This window comes from Hirundo rustica, chromosome 9 (genome assembly GCF_015227805.2).
Source record: "Hirundo rustica isolate bHirRus1 chromosome 9, bHirRus1.pri.v3, whole genome shotgun sequence".
NCBI classification, from domain to species: Eukaryota; Metazoa; Chordata; class Aves; order Passeriformes; family Hirundinidae; genus Hirundo; species Hirundo rustica.
In genome coordinates, this window is record NC_053458.1 from 8,599,408 (window position 1) to 8,624,855 (window position 25,448).

A 25,448-nucleotide genomic window follows, 5' to 3' on the forward strand; every position below is an offset into this window, starting at 1 on the left:
TGCTCCTAGGTGGAAGGTCACTAAATCAGGGACTCTGTGATCTGTGCTTTTGAGGTCGTGCTGGGTCTGCTTGTGTTGCCCGTGAATTTCTTGTTTGGCAGCCTGTGGAACATGAATACTTCATCACGGAGTCCCAGTGCCTCCCTTTTGGGAAGGGCTGAATCTGTGCCATGTATTTTCAGTTACATGTGATAAACTATACCAGGCAGCTTGTGTGGGCTCCCTGGCTTCTGAAAAATTATGGAAAAGTGCCATCTTGGTGAGGAAAGCAGGTTGGGATGGCACAAGGTGACTTTCAAGAATTCAAAAAGATATTCTGACCTGCAAGGAGAACATCAGAGCAGCTAAGCTGATCCTTAATATTGATCAGGCAACCCACAAGAAAATTTTGCTTTCCATGCCCGAGGTTTTTCTGGGAGGTGGGTGAGCAAACTGAGGGAGAGCCATCAGCATGATTTATGGGGAAATAATTTCGAACAAATGGCAACCAAGCAGCTCCAGTCTCAAAGCAGTCCCCTCGGGAACCAGTGACACAGGATGTTCTGTAGGATTTTGCTGACCTTTATGTGCAATATTTCACAAAGCGCACTCAGCCTTGTGCTTGTTTCTGTATTGTTGGTTGCATAAAAGGAAGCTCCTGTATTTCATTGTGTGGTATTTTTTCTGCTCTCCCTTCGCCACATGTTCGTTGAATCCTTTATCAGGGATGCAAAGATGCCTTTGTTATTTGGAGTGCTGTGGGTGGGCTGGCTTACAAGGTAGCTTTGTTAATTTTCAAAACTAGTAATTTTCTTCAGGCCACTCCAGTGGCAGCAACAGGCTTCGAATTTGGCTTCCATGGAAACATACTGCCATGGTAACTGGAAGTCCTTCCCTCCTTCCCTCCTTCCCTCCTTCCCTCCTTCCCTCCTTCCCTCCTTCCCTCCTTCCCTCCTTCCCTCCTTCCCTCCTTCCCTCCCTCCACCAGATTCCATAAGCACTTTTAAAATTCTCCAGCCACAGAAGTTCCCTTCTCTGGGAAGAACAAAAAAAGCTGTAAAACCAATGGTGCCATTTTGTGGCTGTTGTTTGGGGGGGGGCAATAAAACCACTCTTTCTATTCTGGACGGAGATGTCACTGAGACACAAATTCCCTTCCAATGTGGAAAAAACTAAAACAATTCTAAAAGAAATCTTTCATCGTTAGATTGTTTTGTGGGGGCTTGCTGTCATGGGCTGCTTTGGGAAATTGGACTCTGCACCCCACCCAACATCTGCAACCCTGAGGAGGATGGGAATTGACTCATCCAGTACCGGGGTTTTGCTGGGTCCCTTCCAGCTAATTAATTTGACACCAGATTTTCTGTTGCTGCCTGTCACAGCTGCCTTCACACTAAGATTGGTTAGCAAAGTTTGGCAGGCTGACAAGCAGCCCCAGTTCAGCAACTTTGCTCTGATTCAGCCTGGAGTGGCAGGGGAGGGGGAATTTGGCCTCCTGAAATGTTTTGCTAATCAAGAAGCAGGGCAAAGGCAAGAGCTCTGCAGAGCAGAGGGTACAGAGGAGCTTGGAGTCAGATGCTTCACGTTTTTGCTTTCTCTTTGATCCAGAACAAAGCTGACTGGCACCACATCTGATTCGAGTCCTGTGGCCAGTTCTGAGACAACACTGTGTGTGTATATGGGTGGGAATCTTTCTTCCCTCATTGTTCCCTTGCCCAAAATCATCACCCTCAGGACTTGAGAGCTTTTCTTGTCAGCTACCTTAAGAATTGTAATGCCTCTGCACCCAGCTCCAGACTACCTGTAGGGAAAGCAGAGCTGCCTCATCTATTTCCTGCTCCTTTTTTCATTCCTATTTTTCATCCTGATGTTCTTCTTGCAGCAGCTCTAGATCCACTTAGCCAGGGGATTCCACTGCAGCCTGCTGTGGAATGAAGTGGAGAAACAACCCTGGAGCTACATAAGCTGCCTGCTGGAGACCTGTGAGGCTGGTCCTGCTGTCACTAGACTTTGCCAAGGGGTTTTGTTGGTGACAGTAACAACTGTCTTCTGGTGGTGGTGGATGAAGCAGGTTGTCTTTGTTCACTAGCAGAGGGGTTGAGACCCCCTGAGGTAGTGCTGCAGAGGGGAGGGCAGAATGGGCTGCAGTCAGTGCTGCTGGGGTGATACAGGAGTGGACTCCATTTGGTAATTCACAAGCGAGCGTTGTGTTCTGAGTGACATTATCCATGGGGACGTGCTGCTTTCAGAGAAAAATGTATTTCTCTGCCATGGAAAACTTTTGTGGAGCAAATGCTTTCTGTGCTCAGCCCAAGCACCAAGCTCTGGCACAAAGCTTCCAGCTGATTTCAGCAAGTGTTGGTCCCACACTGGCTGACTTCCTCTTACGTTGAGCTGCGTCATATCCTTGCTGCTCTACAGAGTTAACCTAGTTTGGGTATTTTCAAGCTGAGTTTACAGCAATCTTTTCATTCTCTCCAGGCTAAGTGGAGTATGCCACCCAGAACTTCTTGCTGTGTTTTGTGAAAAGCTCATGTCACCCCGGTTTGGGAAGGTCCTGTTTTCCCCCTACATGTTCTTCCAGCAGCATCAGGATGCAGCTTTTCCTCGTGACTGGCCTTAAACTGCCTCAGTTTAAACTGCAGTGCTATGATGCCCTGCAAAGCCATTCTGGGAGTGCTCCATCAGCACAGGGTGTGTTCCCTCCCATCCCTATGCCTGCACCTGATCCATTGCACTGCAGGGAAGGGCAGCTGTAAAACTGCCCTGTTCTGAGCAGTTTACTTCAAAATTTACTTGAGACTGGAGCAGGTTCTCCCTCCTGCAGGAAACACCACAAAGTTCCTAAAGGTTTGACCATCCTAGTTCTTTTCATTTTAGGTCTAAACAGCTTGGGCAGCTTTGAAGGCCTTCATCCCACTATTTTCCACCAAATGTGCTACTGGAGCAGCTGATTTCCCCATGCAATTGCATTGCAGGAAGCCAGCAGTGATATCTGTGCTGGTGGCATGAACTCAGTCCTAAGGCTTGGGCTGGAAATGCCAGAGCAGTCTGTCTGATCCTAACTGGAAACCTTGCTGGCATATCAATGAGCTCTGCTGCAGTCACAGGCTGCGACTGTGGATTTATAGGGGAAGTGATCAGATTAATTGAGCAGCAGTGGGAGTGTTCAATTACACTGGCTCTGATTAATCACCCTTTGTTGAACCATGTCAGCACACTTCCGACTGCCACAAGCATTGCCCGAGCTGTGTGGAGCAGCGAGGCCTTCACTTTAATCGATGGCAAAGCCGTGCCCTCCTCAGCTCCAACAGTTCCTCTCCTGCCTTGTTGATTCTCTGGAGAAGTTTGCAAGTCTCAGCCAAGTACTTGAAGCCATTTTGCTTTTGATTCTAAAAAAGCTGGGGTGATGAGGGTGATCTTTAGGAAATCAGATGGCGACTTGAACTCGTCTCCTTGATGTGGAGACATCAGCCGTCATCGGTGTAACACTGCAAACACTGTCACCTGAAAGTGATCCTGCTAGTGTGGGTGTGCTTTCCTTCCCCACACATTGCCCCATAGCATGGTGATTTTAGGGGATCTCTGGGAAAGACACTAAGCTGGCACCAGAGCTCCATCCTTTCATCCTGTTTCTCATGGCATCCCTTCCCTTCTTTACAGGGCTGGAAGAGATAAAAGCTTGTGTGTTGGGAGTAAGGGCTACTTGCTTTTCCCACCTTCAAAGCCATGTCCAGAGGCCATGGAAGGTTTGGGCTGTTGAGAAGGTTCCATTAAAATTTTGGGCTGTTGAGAAGGTTCCATTAAAATTTTGGGCTGTTGAGAAGGTTCCATTAAAATTTTGGGCTGTTGAGAAGGTTCCATTAAAATTTTGGGCTGTGAAGGCTGGAGGAGAGCCTGAAGGGAACATCAGAACATAGTTGTAGCCTCTCTACCCCTTAGTCCGTGCAAGAACCTCATCTTCCAAAGTAAATATCCCTACTTTTCTAAATGTTACACCTTGTAATCACATTCCTTCTGAGCCCTCGCGTGTCCGAGTAAATACCCCGAGCCCTTTGGGTGGGATCCTGCCATTCTGCTTCCAGCTGCGTGCACCAAGGAGAGTCATTGCCTTACACACTGCCCTGATGCCTCCCTGCCCCACAGAAATCTCTCCTCCGACTCCGTAAGATTTCTCTGGTATTTTGGTATCTGCAGGCATTAGCTTGCTTCTGTTTATCCAGTCCCTTCCTCCCCTCTGGGAGCAATAGACCAGAGGTCAAGTTTTCACAGCAAAAATTCTAATTGCTCCCTAAGAGCAGGGCTGTCTGCTGTTGACTTTCAGCCCTGTTGCATGGCTGAGGTGCTCTTTAATATCATGCTTGTGATATTCGGGTCCTCCTCTAAATGAGGGCTCAGTGTCATCACCAGATCTCACTGCCTGGCTTCTCCTTCTGTCTGGGTCACCAGCTAAAGTGATTTAATTGCTTCTATTCCAATGGAATTTGATTCCATTTTTCCTGCTTTCTCCTAATTTGTTAGATCCTGTCCTGTCAACATGACCCTGGCATAAAATTCTGGCTTCTGTGCAGATTCCTCTCAGGGGTTCACATCACTGGAGTTACTTTTTACACAAAAATGTATGTACACCCAATCTCCTCACAGAAATATAGACCAATCTATTTGTACAGGGTTTCTGGGTGAAAGGAAGAACCTGCCTGGGAATGAGTGTGTGGGTGGCAGCCCGCTGCAGAAGCAGTGCTGCTCTTTCAGGCTCTGCAGTAGCTAAAGGATGTGCTTCCCTAGACTCAGGCTTTACCTTCCTAATATCACATGCCAATTAAAATAATGCCTACAACTTATGAAATTTTATAAGACTCAGGTTTTAACTTCCTAATATCATATGCCAATTAAAATAAGTAGATGCTTATGACTTATGAAATTTTATAAAACTCAATGCCTTTTGCTTTATCACAGGAAATTATATAAGCTGTAAGGAAAGTCAGAGATCTCATCTGTGTTTTTGCTATTTTCTTCCCAATATTTGAGTATTTTTGCTTTGGGAAGTCCAAATTCCTCCTCCTTTTGATTACCAATTGATACCTAAATCACACAGTCTCTATTTATGCTTCAACTCACTCCCTTCTCCCTGTCCATGTTGCTTCTGGAGTATGGACAGTTGTCCACGCTCCTCTGTGCCGTCCAGTCTGAATACTGGCTTCTGCAGGGGAGGGCTTGGTCCAAAATCTGGAGGCATCTCCAGGTTACCAGCTCTGTTTTACCTCTCGTCTCCCTCAAGAGTTAAGACTGAGACCCCAGCTTTTCCCACTTCCATGCAACGTCCCAGCTGGATCCTCAGGGTCTTCACCACCCTGCTTAATTCTGTGCCTGAATCAAGCACTTTCTAGGTTACACAAGAGCAGATGCTGGGCAATCTCCACTTTCCTGTCAGAGTTTTTGGTCCAGTCCACAGCTTTGTTGTGGCACAAAATGTCACATGTCATCTCCTCTTGCCACGGGCGCACATGAGGCAACCCTCTCCTCTGCCATGGGTGGTTAAGCTCCCCTGAATTACACAGTGTTTTTTGCACAGTAAGAACACACACAGACTATTACTGTGACTCCTCATGGTGAGTTGTTTCGGTGCTTAAAGCCTGTGGCTGGATATGGAAGATTTCCAACACCACCAGTTACTCTCAAACTGCACACAAACAGATCCCTTACATTATGGTTTTGGAAATATTTCCCCCTTGGGCTTCTTCATTATCAGTTCAAGACAGCAACAACAGAGTCTTGTATCTGAATTATGAATGCCTCTGTCTGCTGCTGTGCAGCCATTCAGCCTTGCCGGAGCTCCTTACATGGGTTTAATCCCAAAATGAGTTTTGAGGAATGCTGCCAAACTTTTACCACAGCACCGAAGTCAGTGGACTGCCCTTCCCTCCCTACTCTTGTAGCTTTTTATTATTTTTATTTGTCGTGTGTTTTTTCTTCTGTTGAATAATTCAGCTAATAGGCTGGCACTGGAGCGCTTGAGAGCTGCTCCCTAATGAGGGAAGCAGCTTGCCAGCTTTTTATCTTTCCAGTCGTTCGACTGCAAACCCAACATTATTAACAAATCACCATGGAAGAGCCGTGGCAATGCAAAACAAAATGTTGTTGTCTTAAGGGCAAGGAAGAAAAAAAAAAATAAACAAAGTTAAAGAAACCCAAGCCCTGCCTGGGAAAACAGAGTGCGAAAGTGAAGCGTGCAGAGAAGGAAGCGATGGTAATAGAAATCTCTTTGCAACCTCATTCTGTCTCAATATCTGCAAGCAGGAGAGCTGGATGGAGAAAGGATGTTAACTTGCCGAAGAGACCTAATTCAGAGGATGAGTGTAGGTGTAGCTGTTGGCAGCTCTGTTTCTTGCCATGTTTTAATGAATACAGGTTTGTATAGAAAACTTTTTTTTTTTCTTTGCCAATTTTTAATTTTTTTAAAAGCTGGGTGATTTATGGTCCATGTGTTAGATGTGGGACTAAAAGAAATAAGTGTGTGATGCCTTTATGCACATTGCTGAATCCCCTTTAAAAGGACACTGACATCACTTTGCCTTGGGTTCGTTCATAGAAAGATCCACCCTGACATGTTTCACACAAGCAGTTTAACCTGTGGTCCTCTCTGCATTTGTCCTTTCCTGGATGCCCAGGGTTCAGCAGCTCTGGGTGCCTGAGGAGTCCCACTATGGGGGACGTTCACAAGATCCCTCATCTCCTTTGCAGGACAGTAAGTGCCACAAGTGGGGAGCAGGCAGAAAGTCAAGCTGATGTGGCTCAGGTGATTCCTCTCCCGAGCCAGCAGCTTGTCTGACGCCAAAACTCTCATCTCAAATTCCTGCCCAGTGAAATCCTGCAGCTGAATTAAAATTACACAGAGTGCTGCATCCGAGTTTGTTAATGTCGTGCTGTTTTCTGCCACACAGGGGAGATTCTCACCCCAGGTCTTGGGGTCAAATTCTCACCCATAGATGTAGGATGAGATGCTGAATTTGATGAGAGGATTTTATCTCAAATACTCACTTAAAAATGTACATCTGAAAACCCCACACATGGCAAGGTCCCAGTTATGCTGTACAAACATGGGTCCAAGAGATTGTTCTGATCTCAGGAAGTGTGTTTTCTCATCTCTTTCCTGTTATGTTGCCAGCATTTGCACAAAATGAAGAACTCCGAGCTGAATGGCACAGCTGGGCAAAATTTGGCACTTCTGAATTGAGCTAACCTGGCTTGATTGGAAAACAAAATCCCACTCATCTGGCCTGTAATTGCTATTAAAGGGTCCTTTGAAGATACAAGGCTGAGTTAAATCAACCTTGCTATATGGACGTCCAGGGAATTGCATCAAATTAGACCGGTTAAAGATCTGACTTGTTGTGTTTGCACTCAAAGCCTGGAGAAGGGAAATTGAGATGAGCAAAAATGATGATGGTAAAGAAAAACAGGGGAAAGCAGACAAAAAGAATGATTGAGAGCTCACGGAGCATTGTTCAAAATGGGCCCTCTGGGAATGCAAACTCACAATTGTTGCTTCTGGAATTCAGATCCCCTTTTGTTCGCATGGATGTATTGCTGAGCACGCTCCCTCTGCTCCTTGCTCGGTTATAATCTGTCTCCTGTTTCACATCAGTCTTGCTCGTGTCTTAGTCCATCCTTCAGGCTCTGGTGGCAGGAGATGAAATAACCTTTGCTTTGCCTGGCAGGGATGTGTGTGATGTGAAGCCAGATGGCTGCCAAGATGAGCGTTTGAGAGTGTCTCCGCATTATTAAGTTGCAGCTGCTGTTTTTGCAATCAGAGGTGATGGGAGGGCTCCCAGCAGCAACCAGGAGCAGATGGATGAAGAGGGACATGTCTTGGTGGGGTGTGATTAAAACCCACGGGATGGGGTGTGCTCAGTCCCACTCCAGGTTTAGGCTTTCTGTCGGACAGTGGGATCATAGCAATGGGTTTATTCTCCCTGCCCATATAGGTGCTGACCAGGAGCTTGCTTTGATGCACCAGCGTGATCCCGCTGTAGCTGGTTGAAGCCAAACTAATTTCTGTTGTTTCTCACTCTTTTTTCTTTGTTTTCCTCTTACTGCTGCATTACCTTACTAAAAATACCTAAAATCATATAATTTTCTGAGCTGCTTCCTCTGCTTGTTCTTGTTCCAGGCACAAACATCCATCTCTCTCTAAACACCTCTCTCCTCTGCCCAAATTAAGTCACTGCTTCAAAGCAGAACTTCATCTTTAGGGAACCTATTATTCCATAGTCCTGACTTGCCTCCTCCTGAGCTAACAGGAGACTTGGCCCTCAAGATGGGGGTCTGGCTTGATAATAGCTGAAGGGAAGGCTGATAATGCCATCATCCTCTAAATTGGATGTTGGAACATCCTGGCTCCTTGCTGAGAATTAGAAGGGCTGTTTTGGGTCAAGATGAATCCTGTGTGACTCTGGATCCTTTTTCAGTCAGAGGCCAGGAGGACATGTTGAAAGAAGAATTGTAATTACTGTACTTTTCCCGCTGGTAACCCTCAGCCTTTGGAAATCAGCAGCTTAAGGACTTCATGTGTGCTGTGCAGTCAGGAAAAGGCAGAGATGTCGGTTGTTTTTATGAAATTTAAAGAAGAACTCCTATTCCATGTTCCCCTCCTGTCTGATTCACCCATGGCACGACCCTCCTGCAGCCTCATAGCTCAGAAGACAGGCTGAATTTTAGCTGATGATGTTCTTGAATCAGGATGTTTCAGGGTGGGTACTGTGGGTGATGAGTTTTGTTGTGTGCTGTCTCCTGAAGTTGTAAGTTGGCAAGATGCCCTCTAGATTTGGATTGATAGCAGAGGTGTCAGAACGTGGTGTTCTGGCCGGGAGCTTTGCATGCGAAATCCTGCTCTCCAGGTAAAAGGAAACAGCAACAAACCAAAAGCCAGCTCAAGAGTCAATGTAAAAGGACCTTTTGATGAAATTAAGTTAATGTAAAACAATGGAGCTTTGTTGATGATGTCGTGAAAACTACCTCAGTTCAGAGCGGGAGAGGATCTGGCTTGTCATTTTGGAAGCCTGTAGTGGTGAAAGTGGCCTAAGGTGGTGCCTGACTGGTACCACTGCCATGGTTTAACCCCAGTGGGAAGCTCAGCTCCATGCAGCTGCTCACTTCCCCTGCATGGGATGGAGACAGAATCGGAAGAGTAGATGTGAGGAAACTCATGGCTTGAGGTAAAAACAGTTTAATAGGCAGAGGAAAAAATCCATGCACGCGAGCAAAGCAAAACAGGTCACTCATTCACCACATCCCATGGGCAGGCAGGGGTTCAGCCATCCCAGGAGAGCAGCGCTCCATCATGCGCGACGGTAACTGGGAAAGGCAAAGGTCACCACCCCAAACACCTCCCCTTCCCTCCTCCTCCCCCAGCTTTGCATGCTGAGCATGACTCCCCGTGGTATGGAACGTCCCTCTGGTCACTTGTGGTCAGCTGTCCTGACTGTCCCCTCCCAGATTCTCCTGCACCCCCAGCCTGCTCGCTGGTGGGGTGGTAGGGAAAGCAGAAAAGGCCTTGCCTTAGTGTAAGCAGTGCTTGGTAACAATTAAAACATCAGTTAACAACATTATTCTGGTATTAATTCCAAAACCACAGCTCTATACCAGCTACTTGGCAGAAAATTAACTCTATCCCAGCTAGAGGACAGAGTGTCCTGAAGCCAGGACATTGCTGAGATACCTGGATCCCAGGGAACACACTTAAGGGATGAAATCAGAGCTTTTGCATTAGGACACCATTGAGCTTTCCCTGTGTTTCTTCTACAAAAGAAGCCTTGTTTCTGGAATGGGATGGAGAATGAGCTGACAGGCAGTTTAGGACGGTGTGAGGTCCTTCTTCAAAAGGAAGGTATGGAATTTGTTGCACATGGTCCTTTCCCTAGGATGTCAACAGGCTCAGTTACACTGCACATGACAGCTGTGCATGGAGCTGTGCTCCGTGTGTCTCTGAGATCGAGTCAAATTTGGTTGTATTTCCTCAAAAAGTGTATCCCCCATTTAAAAGGCCTTTTTTATTATTATTATTACATTTAGTTACAGCCACGTGTGCAATTGCATGTTTTCCGTGCATGTGTCTGCACACACAATCGCTCTAATTCTGAGCGTAGCTATTTCCTATCTGTTGTGATCTGACTACAGCAAAAATTAAAATAAAGATTAGATTAGTTACCGTGGTAACAGCTACCCCTACTTCATATGACGCACAGATCCTGTGAAGCAAAGGAGCACACATCAATTTGTGCTCTTAATTTTTGGGACACTCAGGGCTCAGCTCTCCCCAGGAGGTCCTCTGGTGACAGCAAGTGACATCTTCCCATTCCCAGCAGGCTCATCCTCTTTGACGTTCAGTGCATAAAGGCTTCGGAGGTGCTGACACCATCTCCTGGTAGAAACAATCTCATTTTGGTTTCAATTTATATCTTAAAACAACAACAACAAAAAGAGCGGGAGGATGAAGAAAAAAGTCTGGCCTAGGGGATAGTGAGGCTGTGAGAGGTGTGTTTGCTCCCTCGGGAAAGGGAGCAGCCAGGATCTCACAGGGCATCAGTGGGGAGCCTGAGTGAGTTCTGTGGGTAATCAGTAATTGCTAATGAGGGGGAGAATTGTCACATAAAATTAAGGGCATGAATTAGCAAAGTGTGCAAAAGAGGGGAACTGTCAGATGTGCTGGGCGCTCGGTTCACTTGTTCTCGTGGCTGCACATCAAGGTTTTAAACATTGCTGCTCTGTACCGAAGAAAAATAAACAGCCTTGGGTGGATGCAGTCAGACTGATGATGTCTCGTGGTGCGAGATGCCACTTGTTGCATCTCCCAGCGATGGGATGTTTGAAGGTGCAGGATGAGATGGATTGTCAGGTCTGCAGGAGAAGAGCACATGAAGAGATAATACACTTGGCTGCAGTTAATGATTGCTGCTGCGTGTCTGCGCGCTCCATGGGGATAATGGGTCTCTTTGGTTCCTGCCCATCGGGCACAGATTCATGTTGGCTTTCAATCTGCATCCTTGGTCCTTCCCCAGAATTTATTCCAGAGCTATCACCAGTCCCAAAGTTGCGTCTCGCAGCGCAAAGGGCACAGCTGTGAGCCTGCTGGTAATGAAGCGGTGAGAAAGAGGAGGGGGGTGCCTCTGCCTGCACTCTTCTCACGTTTCCTATCCATTGTTCCCTGCCATTTTTGTCGCCGTCACCCTAACAAACATATTTTGAGCTCCCACTTCCAGAAAAAAACCTGCTGCCCTTGGGGACATTGGGTATCCTGTGCAGTCACAGACTGAACAACCCACCAACATAAAAACCCACAGACCTTGGCAGGGTGTTTTGAAGAGGGGAAGAGGAAAATAAGTCTATTAACTCTTCAGCTCTGTGTATCTGGCTTGCTCATAACAATCAATCCCTGTTGATCTGTCTAGCAATGTGTGAACCCGCCTGATAGCACACCTCAGCCCTCGCAGCTGGAAGCCCAGCTCAAGGTTTCTCGCAGCCTTTTCCAGAGATGCAGACTGTGGCACCTGCTTGTCCACTTCAGGGAGTGGGAAACATCCTGGGGCTTCCCAGCAGCATGGGCAGGACTGGATCCATCAAGGCTGTTTCTAAAGCTGGGATGGGGAACCAGAGGCTCCTGTGAAATGTCAGATCTTCCATTGTCCCGACTTTCCCTTGAAAAACGTTTAGGGAGAACTTCCTTTGGGGCAGCGGCACAACATGCTGAAAAAGGATAAAACGTCCCAGCTCACACCAGAGAGGCAGCAGCACTGATCGAGGTGTCTGTGCTGTCACAGCTGTGAGAACAGAATAGATTACGAGTGCTAATTATATTAATTAAAGTTGTGCTACTGTTTGTGGGAACACTTCCAGAGAGGAATGCAGATTTCCCCGATTGTTTTATTTCCAGACAGAAGCTGGAGGCCTGACAGGGGCTGAGTCTGTACAGCACGAGAACATACGTGCTATGCTTTCTGAAATGTAATAAAATACCCAAAGTATTTTAAAAAATGCACTCACTGAAAGCAATATTCCTTTCTTTTGGATTGATTCCCTAGAGATTTTAAGACATGAAGCGCATTTGCTTTCTGTAGCACTCTTAACTTCAGCTGTGCACACAGATGGCTGTCCTGGGAACTGCTCTGTGCCTCAGTTTACCTCCAAGAGAGGAAATGTGACAATTACTCTTCCTCTGCCTCCTTGTTTAATTTGGGCCCCCCCCCCCCCCCTTCAGCACCTTAGCCCGTGTTTCTACACAGCCTAACACAACGGGACTGTCACATTTCGGCTCTAGCAAAGCAATGTCAGCACTAAAGGGGGGCTCCTCTCTTGATCTGGGGGCAGCCCCGGACTGAGCAGAGCCCCTCTGGCTCAGGGATGAGCTGTGCTCATTACTGACCTTGCAGCATCTCCTCCTTTCAGCCCCTCCAGCTCAGCTCAAACCCCAAGGGCGTTTCACGGGGAGCAGCGCTGCAGGTTTCACAAAGCTCTCACCACCGTTTATTCCTTTTTTTCCCTCCTTCCCGGTCAGCAGGGCCCCTCTGCTGAAGCTAAACCCAAGCACCATCCCCAAGGGGCAAGGTCCTTGGCTGCGCGGCGCCGTGGCCTTGGGGAGGGGCGGGAGGAGCGGGAGGAGCGGGCTGTGTCCGCACGGGCGCTCGGTGCGCGGGCGGGGAAGGGCTCCGGCAGCGATGCGCAGCCCCGGGTGTCTCCGTGCGGGGGCTGCACGAAGCTTTGTCTGCTCTGCTCTCGGCTTCCCACCAAGGTGGGGACTGCAGGGACGCCAGGGTTCCCGAGCCAGCTCCCGCCTGCCGCTGATGCCATCGCCTCGGCTCTCCCGGCACCGAGCGTTCGCTGAGCATCCTCAGTGTGACCCGGCCAAGACCCGTTTTCTGTCTGGATTCACTTACGCAGTAGCCAATTCTTCCCTTTTCTCCAGCGAGAGAATTTCTCCCTCTCTGCCTAGCAGGCTGTTTTCTTAAAAACTTATGAGAACACAGCCTCTTTCTGTCTTGGTTTGGGACAAATTTGGGAGAAAACCCCTGTATAGGATCCCTCTAAGGAAGCAAACTCACGTGGCCCCTCCCTCCAACCGGTCTGGAAAAAAAAACTAAAACCCTCTTTGGAGAAAAGTGGAAAAAACTATTTTACTAAACAAATGAAGTGCATACAAGTATAAAGAATGAATAGTATGAAACAATAAAACCTCTCCTTCTGAAGTGAGACGGCAAACTGAGAAAGTCCTTGCCGTGGGTGTAGCTTGGCTCTCTCTCTCAGCGTCTCCTCAGTCCCAGTCCCTCCGGCGCTGCTGGAAAATGCCGAGGTCCAGGCCCCGGTGGGCCGCAGGTGCAGCCCCCAGTGCTCCCCTGGGTTTTCAGTCCAGAGCAGGTTTAAACAGTTCCAAGAAAAAGGAAAAAAAACAGTCCAGGGAAATTCTCTGCCCTAGCTAGCTGAAACTAACTAAAAGCAAAGAAAAAAAAGATCTCTGTCCTGCCGTCTCTCCAAGCCTCCGCCGAACACGCTGTCCGCAGAAGAATGTGGAGGAGTCGGGCAGTTTTCTCAAAACAAACTCCGCGCTTCTCCTTGCTCTTAGAACCAGTCTTAAAGGCACAGGACTCAATATACAGCACAAACAGAACAGATGATTGGGGATACAGGCATCATAAAGTTACCCTAGGACACTTTCCCAGGCTGGCTGAGGGTCTTATGAGCAGTCAGAGCACCTCGTCCTTTTCTGCTCTGAGCAGCTGGATAGTTAATGCAGAAGGTGAAACAAGTGGAGGGGCCAGATCTAGTAAAACCTGGAAAAAAAAAATAAAGAAAGATCTCTCTTTAATTAAATGTCATTTGTGAAACTGGCACAGGCTGATGCAGGTCAGCAATGCTTGCGTTTGCCTGCTCGCTTCACCGCCTTGTATTGGCGTTCCCTCTTTGTCTCACCAGAATGAGAAAACCTCCTCAGCTCCCTCCCAGCTTAAGGAAAAAGAGTAGGAATAGATTTTGGGACTGGAAAAAGGGCTTTGTGAAGACTTTCCTGCTGCTCCAAGGTAAGTTTATTAGGATCAGCACATGTACTTTTCTACATTACCAGATGCAATAATTTCCAGCTGCTTATCTTTACAAGCAGCAGATTCAGATCGATCAGCTGGTATATGGTTTGCTACAGAGAGAGAAAATGAGGACAAAGACCCTATCAGGATGATTTGGCTGAGGGAGAATGGTCGGGAAAAGAGCAGTTTTAGTCCTCAGCCCTACTAAAACAAGGATCTAAAAAAAGCTATTTCATTTCAGCAAGTAAAACAGGGCCTGGGGGATTTCTTTTGTGGCACGTCAGAGCTGTCTGTCAGCACCTCTTGTAGGGACTGAATCCTGTCCTGAGGAGCAGATACAGCTGCACTGACCACACTGGTCCTGCTCACCCCAGTAATCTTTGCAAGGCCTGAACGTGGGACACAGACCTGGCCTTGCTCATCAGAAGCAAGGGAGCAGGTAGCAAGGTGTCCGTGATATCCTACGTGTTCTCCCTCACTGCTGCAGCCCCTTGCTTCCACTCCCCCAGCAGCTCTGGCTTAGCAGTGTCTAAAAGATATAGTGCAGCCGCACTCACTATTGCTCTCCCTAATCTTCCCCATTTCCAGGGACATCCAGCTCTCTCTGTTTTGTTGCTGGTTGGTGTACCAAAGATTTGAGCCTTTCCGTCTTTCAGCTTGATACCTTTCTGAGCAAATGTAATCCAATGCTTACAGCAGCTTTTCCAAGGCACAATGTGTTGTCCTCCCAGTACAAACTGTCTCTGTTGGCTCAAAACCTGCAATAACAATTATCTTTAATAATCTTTCTTGTTCAGCTTGCATAAGGGAGCTTAACTACAGAAGATGAACTTGAGAATTTTCCTAGCCCACTTCTGGTACAATCCCAGGCTGGCTTCAATTTCCTACCCCTTTGTAATAATTAGTTGGTGGTGAAACCTGAGTGGAAGCTGTTTGGGCTCAGAGAGCTGATGTTTGCTTCCTATGACATACAAAACAGGAGGAGAGTGGGTAAAAAACACCGGGTCACTCTGCTCTCACAAGGCTGACAGAGACAAACAGCGGCTCATCTTCATCCTGAAATCATCACCCGCAACGTTAGAGCTTCTCGGGTGGGATGTGCCAGCTGCAGTCCTGCCGAGAGCTCCTGCCTTCTGAATCAGTGACCACACAGCTCAGCTCAGCAGGGGATGAAAATCAGTTTCCATCTTCTGCTTTCTAGTCCCAGACCTTCACCAAAAGCAGTCACAAAGGGCTCCACCCCTCGTGGCCCCTTTCCCCGGGCAGCCCTGCTCTGCTCTCACAGCCCAGAGGCCAGGGATGGTGTCATCTGTGTATGAAGCAGAGGGAGGAGACCAGTGTGGGCTTCAAAGAGGCTCTGGGTGGGGAAGAGAGGAGGGAATCGTGCTGGTACCAAAGGGTGATGAGAGCTCAGCTCTGGCAGGATGGGCTGGGATGGAGTTCTGGGGTGGATGGTCTTGGTGATGCTGGAACTGTCGCCCCCATCCTCACACCTACAAAGGGATTGCTCTGGCTGGAGCTGGTGGGAACTGCTGGCCACAAAACTGTCTTGTGTCTTTGAAAATCAGGGAGAAAGAGGAGATAAACAGCATTTCTCACACATCTGCAGAGCACAGGCTCTGGGCATTGCCCCTGGGCTATGGGAACACCACAGGATCCTGATCCATAAAGGGCTTGCAGGCTGACCACAGGTTTCCTTTACTCCTCTGCTTTCTGTGGGTTCACCTGCGGGTGAGCTGAGCTGTGCTGTTTGACAGAAATTGCTTCTGACACTGTTTATGTCTCTGGACCTAGGAGACCGGAGTGAGTGCTCACACAGCAGGGCTGGGGACGTGAATGCGGCGGGGGTGGGAGCCTGCAGTGCTGGAGGCATGGGACTGCACTCCAAAAAGCATGAAAAATAGCTTGAAAGAATGTCTTTAGGAGGGCCTAAAATACAGCGCTGCTGCCCAGCCAAGGGAATTTTACAGAAAACTATAGGAAAAAAAAAAAAAGAAAAAAAAAGAAAGAAAAAAAGTCAAGTGTGAGCTCATTTTGCAAACTGGCCTGAAGTCAATCTGTGTCCTTAACATCCCGGTGAATCGTCCTCAGGCACTGAGTGTCTAACCTGTAACACTCACTGGGTGTCCAGGGGTGCTCAGCAGGTGTCAGAACTGATAGCTTATTGTGGATTCCTTTTCCAAACAAACTGATGGCTGTTCTGGTCTCAGCCTTGCTGAATTCCTCCCATCACAAAACATCCAAGCAGCCAAATAGATCTTCTTATTTGTGTTGCGGGATTGCAGCTCTCACTCCTTGAGAGTCTAAAGCAAGCTTAAAAATCCAATTTTTCTTCAGGACAGAAACCTTCAGTTTGGAGTCATGTTTTTGTGTGTGAGCTTGATGCTCTCAGGCTTGGTATCTGCTTGGGAAATCTGTGGAGTTTACACTGAGTGTGGTTTCCTTTAGCAGCTGCTGAAGCCTTCTAGGGTTTGATGCTTCTGTGGGATCTCTGCAGCCATCTCCAGGCTCCAAGGTCTCTGCTGGAAAGCTGGGATCTCTGCCCTGTTTAATCCACATTCCAGCAGGCTCGGGGACCTGGTGCCGGTCCTTGGGCAGTCTAGGAGGAAAGCAGGCATCCAGTCTCTGGAAAAAATATAAAAAAATCAGCTGAGATTCGTGAGATCTAACATGTTTTTGTACGGCGGTCTTGGTGCAACAAGGGTTGGAAAGGCTTCTGACCAGCTCTGCTCCTCACACCTCCACCCCAGGAGCCCTTGTATCCAGTGCTGCACGACAAAAGCAGAGCAGACAGCTTCCTGCCTTGAAAATCTGGGACTTTCTGCTGTGGGTTGGGCCTCGTGGGCTCCAGGTGGGTGCCCTGTGTGATCTGTGTCCCTGCACTGCTGCTGTCATGTTTTACCTTCTGTCTGTCCTGGCCACGCTGTGATTTTCAGTGCTGCCGTTAGCGGCAGGAAGCAGGACACGGGTTATGTTCCGTATTTTCTCGGTGAAATCAGCGGCTCTCCCGGCTGTGCCCCAGTCTGGGTGTTGATATGGATTCTGTCTGCTCCAGGCTGGAAGCAGCACCTGCAGAGCAGTCAGCTCTGAGATGATACTTACAGGGCAGCCTGCTTAACAAATTATAGGCTGAGCAAATTGAAAGCAAATGGAAAAGGAATGATAACAAGCAGAAAGGGGTGGTTGCTGGCACTTTCTCAGGGTATTTAATTCTTGGCTGATTCCTGCTATTTTTCTCCATCTTTTACACTGGCTTCCTCCTTTCATTTTGCTGCAGAGGGATCTCTGGGTGCCTGGTGGGGCTGGATGCTCTGGCGGTGCTGTGGCAGGCACCTGGGGGGCCCCTGCTCAGTGCCTCTTGCTGGGTCCAACTGGAAAGAGTATGAATAGGTCTCAATTATTTTTTTTGGCCAGGTTTCCCTCAGAACCGAGTGCTGTTCGTGTGTCTTTGTGTGTCTCCCTCTCTGTTCATCTCTGCTTCGTGCTGAGGGTGCCCTGCTCTCCCCCTTCCTTGCCCTGCCTCCTGCTCTCACAGGCACTGGGGGTAGGGTTGGGAGGGATCAGATGAAATACTCATTTGACTTCTGCTCTGCCAGATGAAAACAGATCAAAACCTGACTCAGTGTGTGGGGCAATTCTGTCTGCCTTGGAGGGACCTGCAATCGATCCAGATGCTCTGGGACCTTGCTGGCATGATGCTAAACCCCACAGGGTTGCTGCCACCCCAAAAAAGGCTTCTCTCCCCCTGTTTTTCTCCTCCTGCCTGGAGAGCAGAGAGAGCTTCCAGCCCACCCAAGAGTCTCTCTTCTGGAAAGGAGCCTCAGTACTGAGAATATAAAACTTTGCAGCAAACCCATAATTTCCCACGTAATGTTTCCTATGAATTCTCCTGGATTATACTGCAAGTTTTATGAATGCTGTCTACCAAACCCTCCGCTCGTGGTACAACGGGTCAGTCGTGCCCTGTCTGGGAAAGTGTGTCGCGTTAATTTTTAAAAATAAATTATTTCTCCTGCGGCCAATCCTTCTGCTCCTCCCTCCCCACACAGACACTCCTGCCACTAAAGGGTACCAGAATCAGATTTATGTTGTCATAAAACCAGGTCATTGTCAGCTCAGCCCCCTGCAGCTGTTTCTATTCCTCTGGTCATTGGGATTGCCGCAGACTTGGAACAAGGTGCAGAGCAGCAGGGTTTATGGCTGGACAGATGATCCAGGGAGGCTGAGAGACTCAAAATATTGTCAGCCATGTGTTGCAGAAAGGGTGAGCAAGGTGCAGAGAGATCGTGACATTCCAAAGGTGTCCTGTGGGATTCAGGGCAGAGGCGGGAAGCAAAGAGCACGTCCCCTCATTCCCAAAGTCACAACAACCTTTTCTCAGTCCCTGCCTGGCGCAGGAATCCCTGTTCCGTGCTGTGGGTGGTGTGGTAATCAACAGGAACTGAGTAAAATCTCCTGACCGGGAAAACCAGCCAAAACTCTGTTGCATGATGAGCACAGGGAGGGCTCAAGTTTACAAGTGCCTGTTGATCCCTGCGCTGCTCCAGAGCCCCTTGAGAGTTTGCCTGCTGGGAGCTGTGGTCACCAGGGGCCCTGGCCCTTGGCTCCCCGTCAGGAGTGGGCTGGGGCTGTGCAGGGGCAGATTTGGAGGCAGCACAGCGCTGAGTTAGGTGAGGAAAGCATCTCTGTGTGTGCTGCACTTGTGCACCCCCTGGATGACCTGCTGGGTGATCCCTGGAGGGAGCAAACAAGTGAACAGAACCCAAAATGCCAGCAAACAGCACTCGGGCTGAGCCGAGGGCTGAACTGTTTCCTTAGCAGCGAGGAGGTTGCTGTGTTATGGGGGATAAATAGTTACACCTGAAGTAATGCTCATAGATTTGCAGGCATTGATCCAGCTTGGCTTGCAGGTCTCAGGCCTGGAAAGTAGGCTTGAATGGTTATAAAAGGTATAAATTACTTTAAATTAATCATTGATTTAATCTGCCTCTCCAGAACCTGGGATCACCACGCTATTGAAGCAGGAATAAGCTGCAGTTGCATAAATAACTATTTGAAAAATGCACGTACTCAGAACTCTGGCTTTCTGCTCTTTCTATGAAGCACACAGCATTTCCCACTGAGATGAGTGGGTGTTGTACAAGCCCCAGCAGCGAGCAGAAAACCCTCACAGGGAAGTGCCAGTGCACTTTCAATCCACCCAGCACCAAATTGCACCCGTTTGAACACGTCAGGGAGCCAGCAGAAGATTCCTCACCGGTGGATTAGGGATGGGGAGAGCATTTGCCTCTGATTTTATAAAATGGGGTTAAATGTGACAAGCACCCAGGTGAGCCAGTGATCCTTCTGTGCCTGGGGATGCCCTGAACATCCTCGTGGGTGATACGGTGGTAAAAGCCTGGAGACAGAGAAGATGTGAGGCCCTGGGGAAGGTGAAGCTTGTCAGGAGGTTGGAGGCCTTGGAGAAGATGCTGGAGATCATCTGATGAGCTTCTTCCCTGCCAAAACAGGGCTGACTACTCTTGTGGGCAGCCTGGGAGCAGGGGGAGCAGGGTGGGAAGGCTGGGGACACACACAAGAAGTGCCCCCCAATAATTCCAGTGGAGGAAAGACGACAGCAAGGTGATGTCTAGGCTAGAAAACTTGCTGAGAAAGCAGAAGGAAGCAATAAGGGAAATGCTTAATAATTTACAGGCTTTTGTAAAGATGTGGCAAGTCCCTGAGCTACTGCACTTAATGAGGTAGCAGTCATGAGCAGGCTCCTTCCACATTCCCTGGGGATGCTCCAGGCTTCTGCCTTGGGTGCAAAGGGAAACACATCAGCTGAAAGCTCTCCCCAAGGTACCTGGTGAGGTGCCCCTTGTCAGCTGAACCTCCAGAGCTGCCTCTGTGTGTGCTCCCAGCCTGTGCCACGCACAGTGAAGCTGATGCATGGTGCTGCTGACACGGTTCAGCCCCTGACTGGGCAGGGACGGGAGTGTGCAGGGTCAGACCCTGAGAAGGGATGAGAGGAGCAAGTCTGCATGGAAACCAACAGCAGTCATTAAGAAGGGGGTTTCTTTGGTGGAGAAAAACTCTTTGCTGGCTGGGCAGGGGCCACAGGTCAGAACTGCAAATGAACACTGAGCAGAAGCTCAGATCCCCATCACTGTCTCTGAGGAGGCAGGGAACGTTCAGTCCTCATCTTACCACAAAGCCAGAGGAATGCTTCCGTACCCCCTGTCCTCTTTTAGAGCAATGAACGATCATTTACAGAGCACATGTGAAAGATGAAGGGGAACCTTGTGTTTAGAGGAGACTCACTCTTTCTATACAGTCACAGAAACAGTTGTCCAGTGTCTTTCCATCACCTGGGTTTATTATTTTTTCCTTCTCTTCCTTAATCATGTTTGCAGCATCTCAAGCTTTTCAGAAAATGGCTGGAGAGTTCATCCTGTGTCCAAACACGGTGCAGTATTTTTAGGGCAATCTCTCACTTGCTGGGCATGAGAAATGGTTGCAGTTCCACTCTGGCTTCATTAGGTCCTGCAGATCTTTCCCCAGCAGTTTCCTTTAGCAGCTCCCTCAGTCAAACCAGTGCCAGCCAGCCCCAGATTCCTACCCTCAGCCTGAGCTGCTGAGGTTTTTTTTATTGCACAGTTTGATCTTCAAGATGCTGGATACATGAACTACTTTTTTTCCAATTTGCCTAAAATGGTGGTGAATAACTCTAGGCACCACTTCCACTGCCCAAGGACTAGACAAACAGTGACTCCTCACACAGAGGGGTTAAGTGTCCTTACTCTCTTTTTACAAATGATTCAGTGTGAAAAAGTGTGAAACCCTTTATCTTCTGTGGAGAAAGTGCTCAGCTGGTGGCTGCCAGTCCCCTTGGCAGTGGCATGGGCTGGGATGCTCACAGTATCTTTGCAGTTGTGCTGTGTCTCTGGATGATGCACAAACTCTGGGCAGCCTCTGCGCCTCAGTTTCCTCCTGTGCCAAATGTGTGTATCAGCATTCCCCTGTGCTCTTTGGGGCAGAAATCCCTTAGATCCATGTTTATGTAGCACTTGGCACACGAGCACACATTTGGTCCCTGAGCTCTGTGGAAGGGCTGACATGTAAGTGTTACAAAAAGCAGACTGAAAGGTGATGAGGGAAGGGCAGTGTGGCTGTGACCACATCTGTGCTGCTGGAAAAGTGCTCCTGCTAAACCAACATCTGCTTTCAGTAGCACTTTATGATTTCTTGGCTCTACACATCTTGCTAAAGTAAAGTGTATGTCAGATTTCATCAGAATTTCACGTTATCCTGGAAGTGATGATAGCTGAGCACCCTGTGTTTAATTCTCAGTGGTTTGAATCAGTCTGCTGGGTGAGGAGTGAGCAGGGTCTCACTGATGCTCACGGCAGCTTTTCCCTGCCTGCGCTGTCTGCGTGCGGGATGGGAGAGGGAAACTGCAATTTCAGCGACTCACAAAACTGATCAGCACTAAACAGTGTCTCCAGAAAGGTGTCTCTGTCCGGCTCCTGTCCTGCCCCATCAGTTTTTCACTCAGCTGCAGCAGCTGAGCAGCACTTCCTTGTATCTGCTGGCAGAGTTACAGGCTGGTGGTGCTCATCCAGACCCGCTGACACACCTCCTGACGTGTCCCTGACATGGTGTCACGGGAGGGAGGTACAATTCCCAACTCACTGGTTTAGGGACCCCATCACTCTGTAAGTGGTGTGGTGAAACAGGAACCTCTGCTGTGTGCCTGCTGTCTAAAAGAAGAGGTGACTGCTCTTTCCAGGAGCAGGAGCTAGTTTGATTCGGGGTGCCTCACCTCTCTCTTCAGCTGCTGCAGATAAAACTCTGCAAGAGTTATCGGATCACAGTGCTGCTTTCTGACGAGGATCTGATGCCAAAGCCTGCTGAGTTAATCATGTATGAGATGCCATCATTTTCATAGTACGTAATTATGATGGGATTTCTTTTCCTTCTCTGGATCCTGCTGTTGGAGGCGTTATCTGCACGTCTAGCACACGCAGCAAATCTCAAACCTGTGGGAAGCAGTTGCTCCCTACGGTCCAGTGGGTGGTAATGGGGACTTGAGGGGGCTGGGCTTCTCTGTGTCTGCTGCACATGAAAACAGGACTTCTGGTCTGTGCTGTCTGAGGCCCGAATCCCTCCTGACATCAGGGCTCTTGGAGGGAGAGGAGGAGCTGCTCCCAGTGTCCGCTGATGGTGCTGGGTGGGCGACACAGGAACTGAGAGGCAGAAAGATTAAGTGTATTAGGGGAGAGGCTTTGTGGCAGAGCTAATGAGTTGGAGTCAAGTGCTCTAAACAGATGCTTCCCCGGGCTCTGTGTAAAATAAAACTTGTGCAGGCACAGTGGTGCTAGGGAGGGTTTGACGTGATGACCTTATAACCACTTCACTGAAGGATGTGATTAATGGCCTGTGCTTTGTCATGCTATAACCTGATATCCCATACTGAGGTGGCACACATCTGCTCTCTGCCAGAGGGCAAATGGTCACGGGACAGCATCCTACAGACCTTGTTCACAGCCTGCTGAAGTCACTGCAACCACTTCCATGAAGTTCTGGGGGATCTGGGTAAGCCCCAGAAGGATCCTGACAGTCTGGTTCTTTATGTACCCTGCAGCTGAGGGGATAAGATACTCACTGAAAAGCTTTTCAGACCTTCACATAAGGACTTCTAATTCTGATCTCTAATTTTCACTTAATTTTTGCCTATATTGCTGTGCTGAAGAGTGAAGGACTTGCCTTGAGAAGTGTTCTACTTTTACAGAGCAGATCAAGCCACAAAAACTTACAAGAGGTCACACCTGTGTCCAAGCTATTAGATATTTTGAAGGGACACGGACTCTGTCACCCTGACATTGCTTTTCTGCTTGTATTTCCAGGTCCTAATCACCCTTGTAGACTGTGGGCTGCCTCAGCCTTTGGGTGAAGACTGTTGGATGAGAAACAAAAATGTCAGCGCCCTAAGCAGCGACACACTGATCAAGGACATGTCTCCTCTTCAAGCAGAAACACCATCTGTTCATGATGTTGAGTCTGACATCCCTCAAAGCGAGATTTTCCAGGAATCCAAACTGGCAACAGCAATGTGGTTTGTGCTGCTGGTAATTAGGATCTCTTGTGGCCTGGCATGCTGCAAGTTGACCGTCAGATGGATGTAACAGGCTCCAATTCAGTTTCTTTTTGTTGGCTCACACAGCAGCAGCAGATCTGCTGCAATGGGGGTTTGGTCTCCACGTCCAGGGACAGGCTGGATGTAGAAAGCAATAATCCCTCATTTTACTCATGGTATCTTTGCCTGCTTCCACTGGGAAATCCATTCTGTTGGTCTAGATCACCACGTGGCTGCTTTTCCCCACGGGGATGAGAGAAATGAACACGTTGGCATGGAGGCACCTGAGAGCAGGTCTGCAGTCAGGCTCTGCTGCTGTCCATGGCTGGGCTGGGAGCAGCGCCTGGCTGGAGTGCCGGGATGGACAGGAGAACTCTGTGGGCAGGACAGTGGATCCCTGGGTGGATTTGGCTCCCAAGTGGATGATGGACTCCTGTGGTGCCACTCAGGAAGTGGCACAGCTGGCTGGCCTTTCCCTGTGTGCAGGGCTCAGCTCCTAGAATCGCTTTCTCTCAGATTCCGTCATCTTTGTTTTAGTTTGTCATCAAAATTCCAGTGCTGGTTTGTGATGCCACCCGAATCCCATCCTCAGGAATGTCTCCAAATTCACCTGAGGCATACTCCCAATAGCAGAGCATGAATCCTCTTGGAAGGACAGTTCCTTGCTCACGTGATGCCCCGTGTTTGGGGCCTGACTCTGTTCCCATGTGCATCAGTGGTTCTTGGGGTGATACCCAAATGCAGATCAGATGTATTGCTGTATTCTTGCTGGAGAAGCAGGGGAAAATAAGGAAAACTGTTCTAATATGCAATATGTAACATCCAGTGTATAATCTCTATGATGTGAAGCCCACTCTGATTTCAGCTCATGAGGAACAAACAGTCCTTCAACTAAAATCTCCACCAGCACTTCTTTTAAAGAAGAAGATGTAACACTGAAGTGTTTGATGAACAGCATTTGAAACGATGAAGCAGAGCTACTGATGGGCACAGGGTGTGGGTTTGTCTCTTCCAGATCAACTGCACTTTGGTGTGATCTGGCTGGCAGAGAGAGCCATGATGTGACAGGGGAGCATGAACTGGGTGTTTGCCTCCTGGGGGAATAAAACCACGTAACTTCAGGATTTCTCTTCCAGTGATGCTGTTGCTAATTAGACTGTCAGTGGGAACCTTTGAGAACTAAAGAGAATAGACCCAAATCCTCCCTGCAAGGTAACTAAAAATATTTGCCCCTGGCTGATAACTGACCCACTGATTTCCTCTGGTTTGAGAAGGCTTTATAAAAAATTACTGAGCTGTTTGTGTAACAGGGCAGCCACTTGCACAGATGTTTCCTGTTTCACTAACCCTACTGTGAAAAGATGTCATAGGAAGGAGAAACTTGTTTGAAATTCTGGAAGCCTGTTTAGTTCATTTGTTTGTTTGTTTGTTTGTGTGTGTGATGGGGAAAAAAAACCTATTTCCGGATTATTTAAAAGCCCGTAACAAACGACAGAAGTGTTCTGGTAGACCAGCAGATCAGAGGGTAGAGGCAAAGCTTTAGTGATGCTGAATGTCAGGCTGGTGTTACCTATTATTCTGCCTCAACAGCTGTCAGTATCACAGATTAGGAGGACAGTGGCAAACCTAGGGCGAGCTCTCCTCCCCAGGTCATCCCCAGTGACAACATCGTGTGCCCGGGGTGCAGCTGGTCTGTTGTGTTTGACGGGTCCAGCTGTGTCTGTGTTCTGGGTCTGAGCACATAAATACTGGTGCTGCCCACAGCAGAGTCCTGTGATTTTAATTACACAATGTACAAGGAGGTGTGTCCATGGGTTTAAGTCTTCTGCTTAGCAATTTCACAGCTGCCTCTAGGAATGACAAATACTAAATTTTTTGCCTCCTTTTTGATGCTATAGACATATAAACATTGCAGAAATGGGCCTTTGCCTCTTCCGAATTTCCAGAGGCAGCACAGAGCGCAGAACCATGAGCCAGTGAGGATCCTGACGTAGTGCAAGCTTTCACACAGATATGGTGGCATTTAGAGTTGGTGTGGAGCAACAGCAGGTTCAGCCTGCCATTTCCTTCCCTTAAGAGGCAATTAAACTGTAAACTCACAGAGAGGTGCCAGATCTGGAGACCTCATGGAAGTCTGCAGGGGGAGGTTTCTGCAGTGACCTTTGTCTAATGATCTTGTTAAGGGACATAAGCTCCCCGACACCGAGTCTGTGATGGGCATGGTTCATTCAGCTGGCAGCAGCAGGAGCTGTGCATTTTGCTCCTGTTGTGCTGCTGTTCTC